This window comes from Plecotus auritus (genome assembly GCF_963455305.1).
Source record: "Plecotus auritus genome assembly, chromosome: 10".
Taxonomy (NCBI): domain Eukaryota; kingdom Metazoa; phylum Chordata; class Mammalia; order Chiroptera; family Vespertilionidae; genus Plecotus; species Plecotus auritus.
In genome coordinates this window covers 3,163,490-3,175,691 of record NC_137785.1, presented here as the reverse complement: position 1 = coordinate 3,175,691, position 12,202 = coordinate 3,163,490, and the positions used below count along the sequence as shown (strand labels likewise).

Sequence of the window (12,202 nt, the reverse complement as noted above, 5' to 3'; positions counted from 1 at the left end):
AACGCTTCTTGGATAGCAGCTCTGAAACCAAAAGTCACGTCCGCTTGAATAATCATTAACTCAGAATACATTCTGGGAATTCAGTGATGAATTCCACGAGAGCGGAATCCAGCCGGTTTAAAAACAAACAGAGCCCTAGCCGGTTTGGTTCAGTGGATGCAGCCGTGGGCAAACTACGGCCCGCGGGCCGGATCCGGCAGTTCTATCCGGTTCTCTTGCTCTCCCCTCCGCTCCTTGACTTTGAATTTATATGAGTTCACACAAACACTCCATCCATGCTTTTGTTCCGGCCCTCCGGTCCAGTTTAAGAACCCATTGTGGCCCCCGAGTCAAAAAGTTTGCCCACCCCTGGGATAGAGCATCGGCCTGCAGACCGAAGGGTCCCAGGTTCGATTCCGGTCACGGTCACCTACCTCGGTTGCAGTTTCCTCCTCAGCCAGGGCCCTGGTCAGGGCTCGTGCAGGAGGCAACTACAGATGTGTTTCTCGCACATCAGTATTTCTCTCTGCCTTTCCCACTCTCTTCCACTCTCTCTTAAAAATCAATGAAAACGATATCCTCAGGTGAGGATTAAAACAAAAAACACAGCCGAAACCGGTTTGGCTCAGTGGATAGAGGGTTGGCCTGCGGACTAAAGGGTCCCGGGTTCGATTCCGGTCAAGGGCATGTACCTTGGTTGCGGGCACATCCCCAGTGGGAGGTGTGCAGGAGGCAGCTGATCGATGTTTCTCTCTCATCAATGTTTCTAACTCTCTATCCCTCTCCCTTCCTCTCTGTGAAATATCAATAAAATATATTAAAAAAAAAAAAAAACACACACACACACACAAAGAGAGAATGAAGAAGTGGGGGTGATTTTTTTTTTTTTTTTCACTTGAAAACAATTTCCGGGAACATAAACTGGATGCTTTTTCCCCTGCCACATAATTACCTTCTTTCTCTGGATTTTTTTAAATCCCAGGTCCCACAGCTAATTATCAACTCGGTTGAGAACACATCCAATGGAAGCGTCTGTTGAGAGCCCATGAAAATGGTGATTTTATTGATGGAAATAGGTTAGATTCGTGTTCTATAGGTGGGTAGGCCAAGGCTGCCTGAGCCCAAATGAATGTCTGCTGAGAACCCAATAGCTTTAATCTTCTGTATATCAGAAGGGCTATATAATTTACTCAGCCTAATAGATGAAGCCAAAAAATGAATTTAAAAATTTTACCATAATTTCTCTAAGATTAGAATAAAAATTATTCTGTGTTTGGTTTTGTTTTTTTTTAACTAAAATGTTCCTTTTGGAGTCATTAGTAAGTCCATTTCATATAAAATAATCTCCCTCCCCCCTTTTTTTTTTCTTAAGTGGTTTTTATTACACTCAAGGTATTGACAAGTACAAAATACCTTGTAATTAAGATACTGATCTCCCTCCCCTCTTACAGTACATACATAACTCCTCCTCCACATTTATTGCTGACTCACTCAATGCCAATTACTATACTCTCTGCTTTTCATACTTTATCTCTCTTTTATTTTCAATATAATTTTTTAATTTTTCAATTACAGTTGACATGCACTATTAGATTAGTTTCAGGTGTTCAGCATCACAATTAAACATTTATATAACTTATAAAGTGATCACCTTGATAAATCTAGTACCTATCTGACACTATTCACAATTATTACAATATTATTGACTATACTAGAGGCCGGTGCACGAATTCGACCTAAGTCTGGCCTGCAGGATCAGGCTGAAACCGGCTCTCTGATATCCCCCAAGGGGTCCTGGATTTAGGCCAGGCTGAGGGACCCCACCAGTGCACGATCGGGGCCAGGGAGGGACTGCAGGAGGGCCCCAGCGCGTGTCTGGCCCGTCTCGCTCAGTCCCGATCAGCTGGACCCCAGCAGCAAGCTAACCTGCCATTCGGAGCGTCTGCCCCCTGGTGGTCAGTGCACGTCATAGCAAGCGGTTGAGGGGCCTTAGCATATCATTAGCATATTACGCTTTGATTGGTTGACGGACGACCAGACACTTAGCATATTAGGCTTTTATTATATAGGACTATTTGACGAGACTCCCGATGTGTACTTTATATCCCATGACTATTCCGTGTCTGCCAATTGGTACTTCTTAATCCCTTCACTGTTTTCATCCACCCCCCACGACTTTCTCCCATCTGGAAACCGTCAAAATGGCCTCTGTACCTATGAGTCTGTTTCAGATTCCATAAGTGAAATCCTCTGGCATTTGTCTTTCTCAATCTGACTTATTTCACTCAACGATACCCTCCCGGCCCCGTCCATGTTGTTGCAGATGGCAAGGTTTCCCTCTTTTCTATGGCCGACTAATACTCCGTTGTGTATGTACGCACCCTTCTTTATCCATCCATCTGTTGGTGGACACTTAGGTGCGTCCCTGTCTTGGCTATTGTAAATAATGCTGCAGCGAATATATGGGTGCATATTGTCTTTGCAATTTAGTGTTTGGGGTTTCTTCAGATAAATCCCCAGAGGTACAGTTCCTTAGTAGGAACTGCTGATCTGCATGCTTCAATGCCTAAAAAAAAAAAAATTTTATTTATAACCTCCATTCTTCACTCAGAGAACCATGGTGGATTCGAGATCTGGAGCAGACACAAAACCCTGTGAAACATCAGCATCTGCTTGTGCCGAAAGCAAGGAAGAGCTCAAAAAAAAGGGGAAGATTTTTTTAAAAATATTATGACACTCCTAGAGGCCTGGTGCTCTAAATTCATGCATGGGTAGGGTCCCTAGGCCTGGCCGGTGACCAGGGCCGATCCGTGGGGCGACCGGTGGGACGATCAGGGGGCTCCCACTGGCACCCGCCTTGGTTGGCCTGGGGCCTGTGGGCTGGGGGCAGCTCCTGCGTTGAGCGTCTGCCCCCTGGTGGTCAGTGCGCATCCTAGTGACCGGTCGTCCCACCAGTCATTCCGCTGTTCGGTTGTTTTGCCTATTAGGCTTTTGTTCTATAGGATAATGGGCTGTGGGCAGCCTCCAGATGAGTGTGGCCAGCAAAGTACTCGCAAAACAATTGTGACCAGTGCCCACCACTAAAAATACACGGAGTGGCCAGGTGATGGTGATCTCTGAGCGCATAACAATCTGGCCACTCGGTGTCTATCCTATAGAATAAAAGGCTAATATGCAAATTCTCCCCTCGACCAGGAATTCAACCAGCAGGCAGGCCGGACAACCGCCCACGTCCCTTCCCCCTGGCCAGGCTGGCCGGACCCCACCCATGCACATTTTCATGCACTGGGCCTCTAATATATACACTGAGTGGCCAGATTATTATGATCTCTGAACGCATAATAATCTGGCCAATCAGTGTGTGTATGTGTATATATATACACACACACACACACAATATACATATACATATATATATATATATACACACACACACATATACATATATATATATATTAGAGGCCCGGTGCATGAATTCGTGCATGGGTGGGGTCCAGCCAGCCTGGCCGGGGTGAGGGGGGGCGGGGTGGGACATGGGTGGTTGGCCGGCCTGCCTGCTGGTTGAACTCCTGGTCAAGGGGACAACTTGCATATTAGCTTTTTATTCTATAGAATATACACTGAGTGGCCAGATTATTATGCGTCCAGAGATCACCATCATCTGGCCAATTAGTGTAGAGACGCAATTCACAAAAATGGGGATTTTTTTTTTTTAAACTAACCACGCCGCAGCACTTTGCTGGAGACCTGGGATGGCTTCCCAGTCTGTCACGACCCCATGGCTCTCTGGGTCTCGAAACCAGCCTCCCTCATGGTCGTCTGTCCGACCCTCACCTGAGCTGAGGGAGAACTCCACCAAGAAGCAACTTCCTGCCGAAACCGGTTTGGCTCAGTGGATAGAGCGTCAGCCTGCGGACTCAGGGGTCCCAGGTTCGATTCCGGTCAAGGGCATGTACCTTGGTGGCGGGCACATCCCCCGTGGGAGGTGTGCAGGAGGCAGCTGATCGATGTTTCTCTCTCATCGATGTTTCTAACTCTCTATCCCTCTCCCTTCCTCTCTGTAAAAAATCAATAAAATATATTAAAAAAAAAGAAAAAAAAAAAAAAGAAGCAACATCCTCCAGTGCTCGGCGGAACAGTTGCAGGATGTGGCCACCAGATGGCACCAGCTGCGCTGTTCGACCACCGGAGGGTGCGGGAATACTTCCCACCGTCCAGCAGCTCTCAGGAAAGCAGGTCATCTCCTGAGGTCCCACTGTGTGCTGGGAGCATGGCGTGTTACTTCCTCAGGTCCACATAGGCAGTGGTGCCTTCACGAGGCAGGTGAGGGGAGGGAGGCTCAGAGAGCGACGCTGTGACTCAGTGTCCCCATTTATTATAAGACAGGGCGGCACATCTCTGGGCTGCCAAATCGTCTCCGTGAGAGAACTGTGGGTCACGTGCTGGCAGAATTTCTGCTGAGCCGCGTGTGCTCAGCAGATGGCATTTGGTGGTTTCGTTATCCCGGCTGCTTGGTTGTTATCATCAGACTAGAGGCCCCGTGCACGGAATTCGTGCACGGCGGGGGGAGGGTGTCCCTCAGCCCAGCCTGCACCCTCTCCAATCTGGGACCCCTCGAGGGATGTCCGACTGCCGGTTTAAGCCCAATCCTACCCCCCCGGTCAGACATCCCTCTCACAATCCAGGACTGCTGGCTCCCAACTGCTTGCCTGCCTGCCTTCCTGATTGCCTCTAACTGCTTCTGCCTGCCAGCCTGATCACCCCCTAACCACTCCCCTGCCAGCCTGATTGATGCCTAACTGCTCCCCTGCCAGCCTGATTGCCCCTAACTGCCCTCCCCTGCAGGCCTGGTTCCCCCCAACTGCTCTCCCCTGCAGGCCTGGTCACCCCTAACTGCCTTTCCCTGCAGGTTTTATTGCCCCCAACTGCCCTCCCTTGCAGGCCTGGTCCCTCTCAACTGCCCTCCCCTGCTGGCCATCTTGTTGTGGCCATCTTGTGTCCACATGGGGGCAGGATCTTTGACCACATGGGGGCAGCCATCTTGTGTGTTGGAGTGATGGTCAATTTGCATATTATTCTTTTATTAGATAGGATAGAGGCCTGGTGCATGGGTGGGGGCCAGCTAGTTTACCCTGAAGGGTGTCCCGGATCAGGGTGGGGGTTCCCTTGGGGCGTGGGGCGGCTTGGGTGAGGGGCCTGTGGTGGTTTGCAGGCCGGCCACGCCCCCTTGCGACCCAAGCAGAGGCCCTGGTATCTAGGATTTATTTATCTTCTACAATTGAAACTTTGTAGCCTTGAGCAGAGCCAAGTCTCCTGCTCGCCCCGTGGCCGCAGCCAATTTTGTTGGGATTTATGTATCTTCTATAATTGAAACTTTGTAGCCTTGAGCCAGAGGCCAAGGCAGGCCAGGGTGTGCAGAAAGCTTGGCTTCTTCCATCGCCGGGGGCAACCCTATCCTCCTGCTCGCTCCGTGGCCGCAGCCAATTTTGTTGGGATATATTTATCTTCTATCATTGAAACTTTGTAGCCTTGAGCAGAGGCCAAGGCAGGCCAGGGTGTGCGGAAAGCTTGGCTTGTTCCATCGCCAGGGGCAACCCTAGCCTCCTGCTCTCTCCATGGCTGCAGCCATCTTGGTTGGGTTAATTTGCACATTCGCTCCTGATTGGCTGGTGGGCGTGGCATGTGGGTATAGCAGGGGTATGGTCAATTTGCATATTACTCTTTCATTAGATAGGATGCATCAGACCAGCTGCCCCCCCACCCCTCCCTTACCCAGGCTCTTTCCAGCACAGAGGTGAGACCCTGATTGTGAGCTGGTCCGTGGCCACTGAGAGTCAAGCCTGCTTTCCCCAGCCTCCCCGGCAGCCAAGGTTCTGGGCTATGGGACATGGACAGAGGGGTGTAGCTTTTCACCCACCTTCACCCAGTCTCTTCTCCTGCTCTCTGTTTAAGTAGCACAGCACTTGTCCAGGAGCTGTACCTGGGGTGACCTTTGCCCTCTCTCCCCTCCCCAGTGTGGGGGCAAGTGCTTACTTGATGGTGGTCCCCTGGGGTCCTGTACTTGTCCTCGTCACAGCGTGTCTCACACTCTTAGGGCTGCCCATTCACTGGTCTGCCCCACCCCTGCCAACGCCTCCCCACCCTAGCTGACACCCTGACCCCGGGGCAACCACAGGGAGACCTCGGAATGAATGAGGAGCTCCTTCCGGGCCCACCATTCCTGCTGTCCACCTGGGCTGCACAACTGGGGGGCCCCTTTATTTCTCCCCCCTTCCCTCCAGCTTTATCCAGATACTAGAGGCCTGGTGCATGAAAATTCATGCACTGGAGGGGGGTCCCTCAGCCCGGCCTGCCCCCTCTCACAGCCCGGGAGCCCTCAGGGGCAGGAGGTGACCCGGCGATCAGGGGAAGACGACACCCCCATCATACCTCTGCTGCTGCCACTGCCGGCAGCGCAGGCCTCGGCCGGCCCCGGTTACCAAGCCTCAAGCAGCCCTGGGCAGCTGGGCAGCCGCCACCCGAGGCTTGCCTGCACCTTGGGCCAGCCCTGGTCAGCTAGGGGGCTGGGGGACTCTGGAGGCAGGCGCCCCAGTGGGGCTTAAGGGACTGGGTGCCACCAACTTGTGGCTGTGGGCACTGCCATCTTTGAGGGCATGGCAGTCAATTAGCATATCCCCTCCTTATTGGCTGTGGGTGCTTCCATCTTTGAGGGTGTGACAGTCAATTAGCATATTCCCTCCTTATTGGCTGTGGGTGCTTCCATCTTTGAGGGTGTGTCAGTCAATTAGCATATCCCCTCCTTATTGGCTGTGGGTGCTTCCATCTTTGAGGGTGTGTCAGTCAATTAGCATATCCCCTCCTTATTGGCTGTGGGTGCTGCCATCTTTGAGGGTGTGACAGTCAATTAGCATATTCCCTCCTTATTGGCTGTGGGCGCTTCCATCTTTGAGGGTGTGTCAGTCAATTAGCATATTCCCTCCTTATTGGCTGTGGGTGCTGCCATCTTTGAGGGTGTGACAGTCAATTAGCATATTCCCTCCTTATTGGCTGTGGGCGCTTCCATCTTTGAGGGTGTGTCAGTCAATTAGCATATCCCCTCCTTATTGGCTGTGGGTGCTGCCATCTTTGAGGGTGTGGCAGTCAATTAGCATATTCCCTCCTTATTGGCTGTGGGTGCCGCCATCTTTGAGGGCATGGCAGTCAATTAGCATATCCCCTCTTTATTAGATAGGATGATCGAGGTACAATATGGTGGACTGGTAGCTGCAAAACAATGCAGCTAATTCGGACCAGACCATGCCGTAATTTAGTGGTTATTTCCACTTTTATGATCCTTAAAAAAAAAAACTGGACAAAAGAATATTGTAACTCTCTCCGGTGTCTGCAGAGCTTCTGATTCTTCTCACCTGACCTCCATGACTGTTGGAGTAGAGAGCTTGTAGCCAGCTATAAAATTTTTTCTTTTTTTTTTAGTGAGACCTGTTCTGCTCCCCTTTTGATGGAAACTGGCCCCGTCCAGCACCCTGGCTCACCTGCCTCCTTCTCCGCTGCATGTTTACATTCGTATCCAGTAGCCCTCAGGACAGTGATGTTCTGGTGGCACCAAATAATCTCAGGAACAAAAGCCTCCGGTCTGTTGGCCACAGAGACAGAGCTTCGGTGAAACTAGAGATGACACCTAGGCTGCCCTGGTATTTCGGCTCCAAGCCCAGAAAAGTGGCAAAATAAGACTGGGTGAGCCGAAACCGGTATGGCTCAGTGGATAGAGCGTCGGCCTGCGGACTGAAGGGTCCCGGGTTCGGTTCGGGTCAAGGGTGTGTACCTTGGTTGCGGGCACATCCCCAGCGGGAGGTGTGCAGGAGGCAGCTGATCGATGTTTCTCTCTCATCGATGTTTCTAGCTCTCTATCCCTCTCCCTTCCTTTCTGTAAAATATCAATAAAATATATTTTTTTAAAAAAAAGACTGGGTGACACTGTGGCTGACATCAGGGACAGGTGCAGTGACCAGCTACCTCTACCCTATCCCTGACCAATCAGTAGAGACCCCTGCGCTGACCATGACCGCGACTCCCTGAGTCCCCATGATTCATGATTCCGCCCCTACAGAACCCATCTCCCGGGAGCCATCTAGGGAGCCAGGTCTTTAAGCACTAGCTCACCTGTGACTGGGCGTAGGGCACTTCCTAAAAAATAGACCCTTACTTACTTTTTGCAAGATTCAAGAGCATCCGCCCTGGCCGGTGTGGCTCCGTGGGTAGAGCGTCGGCCTGCGGACTGAAGGGTCCCAGGTTCGATTCCGGCCAAGGGCACATGCCTGGGTTTCGGGCTCCATCCCCAGTAGGGGACATGCTGGAGGCAGCGGATCCATGATTCTCATCATTGATGTTTCTCTCTCTCTCCTCCCTTCCTCTCTGAAATCTAAAAAGAAATATATATTAAAAAAAAAAAAAAAAGCATCCAATACTATAGAGATTCTCTGACATCCAGAGGTGCCCAGTCCTCACACTCTGCTTTCAAATATCCCTGGAAATAATTCCTATTTCTGGATTATAACTTAAGTAATGCTTTTCAGGGTCAATTTTTTTTTTTTATTTAATGCATTGATTTGAGAGAGAGAGAGCGGGAAGGAGAGAGAAACATGGATGTGTTGTTCCACTTACCTCTACATCCATTGGTTGATTCTTGTATGTGCCCTGACCGGGGACCAAACCCGCACAGCCTTGGCGTATCGGGGATGATGCTCTGGCCAAGCGAGCTCCCAGGCCAGGGCCTCCCAGAGTCCATTTTTGTGTGCCTGTAACTTGGAATCAGCAGCGATATACCTGGACGGTTACGCCACAGGAATATAGGGAGAGCCCAGCTTTTTCAGATTTTTGAAGGCAGACATTCAAGATCCTGTGTTTTCTAGTGATTCTGCTCTTAACACAATGTGTGGGCGAATTGTCCCTCTTCCCCTCTGCTGAGGACGTTTCTTCAGCAGAAAGTATTTATTAATTTATTTATTAGAGAGAGAGAGAGAGAGAGAGAGAGAGAGAGATAGCTTTGTTGTTCCACTTAATCGATGCATCCATTGGTTGGTTCTTGTATATGCCCTGACTGGGGATCGAACCCGAAACCTTGGCGTATTGGGACTGTGCTCTAACCAACTGAGCTACCCATCCAGGGAGAAACCCTTATTTATTGTCTCCATTAGCTGGAGAGTGACATGAAGTGTCTAAAGAAAAATTACAATTGGCTCAAAAAAAGAAAAAAGTCCAATAGTTGGGTCATCTATACTAATAAAAGGGTAATATGCAAATTGGTTGTGATGCCCTCACAGTAACAACCAAACAGCAGGCAGCGTGGGGCGACAAGGCCGGCAGGGGGGGCATGAGGGGTGACCAGGCTGGCAGAGGGGGGGGCAGTGAGGGATGACCAGGCTGGCAGAGGGGGGCAGTGAGGGGTGACCAGGCTGGCAGAGGGGGGCAGTGAGGGATGACCAGGCTGGCAGAGGGAGGCATTGAGGGGCAACCAGGCCAGCAGGGGGGGACAGTTGGAGGTGACCAGGCCAGCAGGGGCATTGAGGGGCAACCAGGCCAGCGGGGGGGGCAGTTGGGCGTGACCAGGCCAGCAGGGGGGACAGTGAGGGGTGACCAGGCTGGCAGAGGGGGGCAGTGAGGGATGACCAGGCTGGCAGAGGGGGGCAGTGAGGGGCGACCAGGCCAGCAGGGGGGGGCAGTTGGAGGTGACCAGGCTGGCAGGGGCGGCAGTTGGGGGTGACCAGGCCGGCAGGAGGGCAGTTAGGGGCAACCAGGCTGGCAGGGGGGGCATTAAGGGGTGACCAGGTCGGCAGGGGGGGCATTGAGTGGTGACCAGGCCGGCAGGGGGGACAGTGAGGGGGCAACCAGGCTGGCAGGGTGGCAGTTAGGGGTGACCAAGCCAGCAGAGGGGGGCAGTGAGGAGCGACTAGGCCGGCGGGGGAGGGGAGGCAATTGGGGCTGACCAGGCCAGCGGGGGGGGGGGGGGAGGCAGTTAGGGGCGATCAGGCTGGCAGGTAGAGGCAGTTAGGGGTGATCAGGCTGGCGGGGGGGGGGGCAGTTAGGGGCGATTAGGCAGGCAGGAAGGTGAGCAGTTAGGAGCGAGCAGTCCCTGATTGGAGAGGGTCCAGGCTGGGCTGAGGGTACCCACCCACCCCACCCACCCCCGTGCATGAATTTCATGCACCGGGTTTCTACTATCATCTATAATCAAGGTTTCTTAATTGGATTCTGAACGAAAGAGAAATGTTTAGTCCAGGGGTGGGCCAACTTTCTGACTCGAGGGCCACCATGGGTTCTTACACTGGACCGGAGGGCCGGAACAAAAGCATGGATGGAGTGTTTGTGTGAACTCATATAAATTCAAAGTAAAGGAGCGGAGGGGAGAGCAAGAGAACCGGATAGAACAGCCGGATCCGGCCCGCGGGCCGTAGTTTGCCCACGGCTGGCTTAGTCCTTTCCCTTACCCCGTGATAAGAGAGAACTAAGGGGATTTTACGGACTTCCTGGATGTTGTCAGGATTGGATTCCAAACCTCTCTCTCGTCGCACAACCTTCCTCTGTCCTCTGAAGGGTAGAAAGCCCCAAACGTTGTCACTAAACGGACAGAAAGATGGAGCTCTCGGTTCACAGACGGTCTTCTGTCCTTTTCCAGGGCAGGACAACCCAGCTGTGCAAAACGTTGTTTTTCGTGTGCGTGCGCGCACACAAGTCAAGGAAACGCTTTAGGCGTGTTTGCTTTCCGAGGAGATTCTCGCCAAGATCCTGACACCGTAGCCAAAGCACATGGTCCCCGTGGGAGGGGAATGGCCTCGCTGTGCTAATGGCAGATCCTGAGGAGTGAGGACGAGGCGTCCCTGTGCCTCCCACACCCTCTCTCTCTCTTTCTCTCATCAATTTAAAAACAAAACAAAACACAAAACAAAACAGGATAGGGAGACATTCCTTTCGTTAACTACTAATATTAGAGAAAAATGAAAAGTTTCATTTACAACTTAAAAAAACCCCAAAACACTCCCATTTACCATCGCAACAACAACAACAAAATAAGATACCGCCTGTTGCCAAAACCGGTTTGGCTCAGTGGATAGAGCGTCGGCCTGCGGACTGAAGGGTCCCGGGTTCGATTCTGGTCAAGGGCATGTACCTTGGTTGCAGGCACATCCCCAGTGGGAGGTGTGCAGGAGGCAGCTGATCGATGTTTCTCTCTCATCGATGTTTCTGGCTCTCTATCCCTCTCCCTTCCTCTCTGTAAAAAATCAATAAAAAATATATTTAAAAAAAAAAAAAAGATACCGCCTGTTGTGCTGCACGCCGTAAATGTTTTTATTCGAGTCACACCCGAGCCAACCATTGTCTGGGAGTTGGGTAACTTATTACGAAATGTTAATATTATCCCCCACCCAACATCACTATTTCCAAAGGCACATTTTTTAAATACGTTTTTTATTGATGTTTGGAAAGAGAGGAAGGGATAGAGAGATAGCAACATCAACACGCCGCCTTCTTGAATGGGACTCTCCAAGGATCTCTTTTAAGCTGTAACTTTTATTTGTTTTTTAAATATATTTTATTGATATTTCACAGAGAGGAAGGGAGAGGGATAGAGAGTTAGAAACATCGATGAGAGAGAAACATCGATCAGCTGCCTCCTGCACACCTCCCACTGGGGATGTGCCCGCAACCAAGGTACATGCCCTTGACCGGAATCGAACCTGGGACCTTTCAGTCCGCAGGCCGACGCTCTATCCACTGAGCCAAACCGGTTTTGGCTAAGCTGTAACTTTTTTTTAAAAAAAAAGTATTTTTATTGATCTCAGAGAGGAAGGGAGCGGGGGAGAGGGATAGAAACATCAACGATGAGAGAGAATCACTGACCGGCTGCCTCCCGCACGCCCCACGGCTGGGGATGGAGCCCGCACCCCGGGGCCTGTGCCCTGGACGAGGATGGAGCCGTGACCTCCCGGTTCCTAGGTCGACGCTCGACCCCTGAGCCCCTCCAGCGGAGCTGACTTGTAATTCTGACGTGGTCATTGGGGGAGGCAAGCACAGCGTTCACCTACGCCGCCTTCTCGGACAGGCCTCTGCGAGGATCTCTTCAAGCTGTAATTTTACAGACCCTTCCCAGGGGGTCCCCTTGTTTGCTTAGCTTCAGAGCTTCCGAGATCCTGGTGGCTGGAAAGTGGAGGGTATTGAAGGGGGCGGG

The 12,202-nt window shown here is 51.4% G+C and overlaps 1 protein-coding gene across 3 annotated transcripts in view; it reads left to right on the top strand.

Annotated features, from left to right (window-relative positions):
* The window catches only part of LOC308234869 (sulfotransferase 2A1-like), a gene marked incomplete at its 5' end in the record, with an annotated part of 64,902 nt that overhangs the window by 18,264 nt on the left and 34,436 nt on the right, over nucleotides 1-12,202 (top strand). The gene's annotated exons all lie outside the window — the stretch shown is intronic.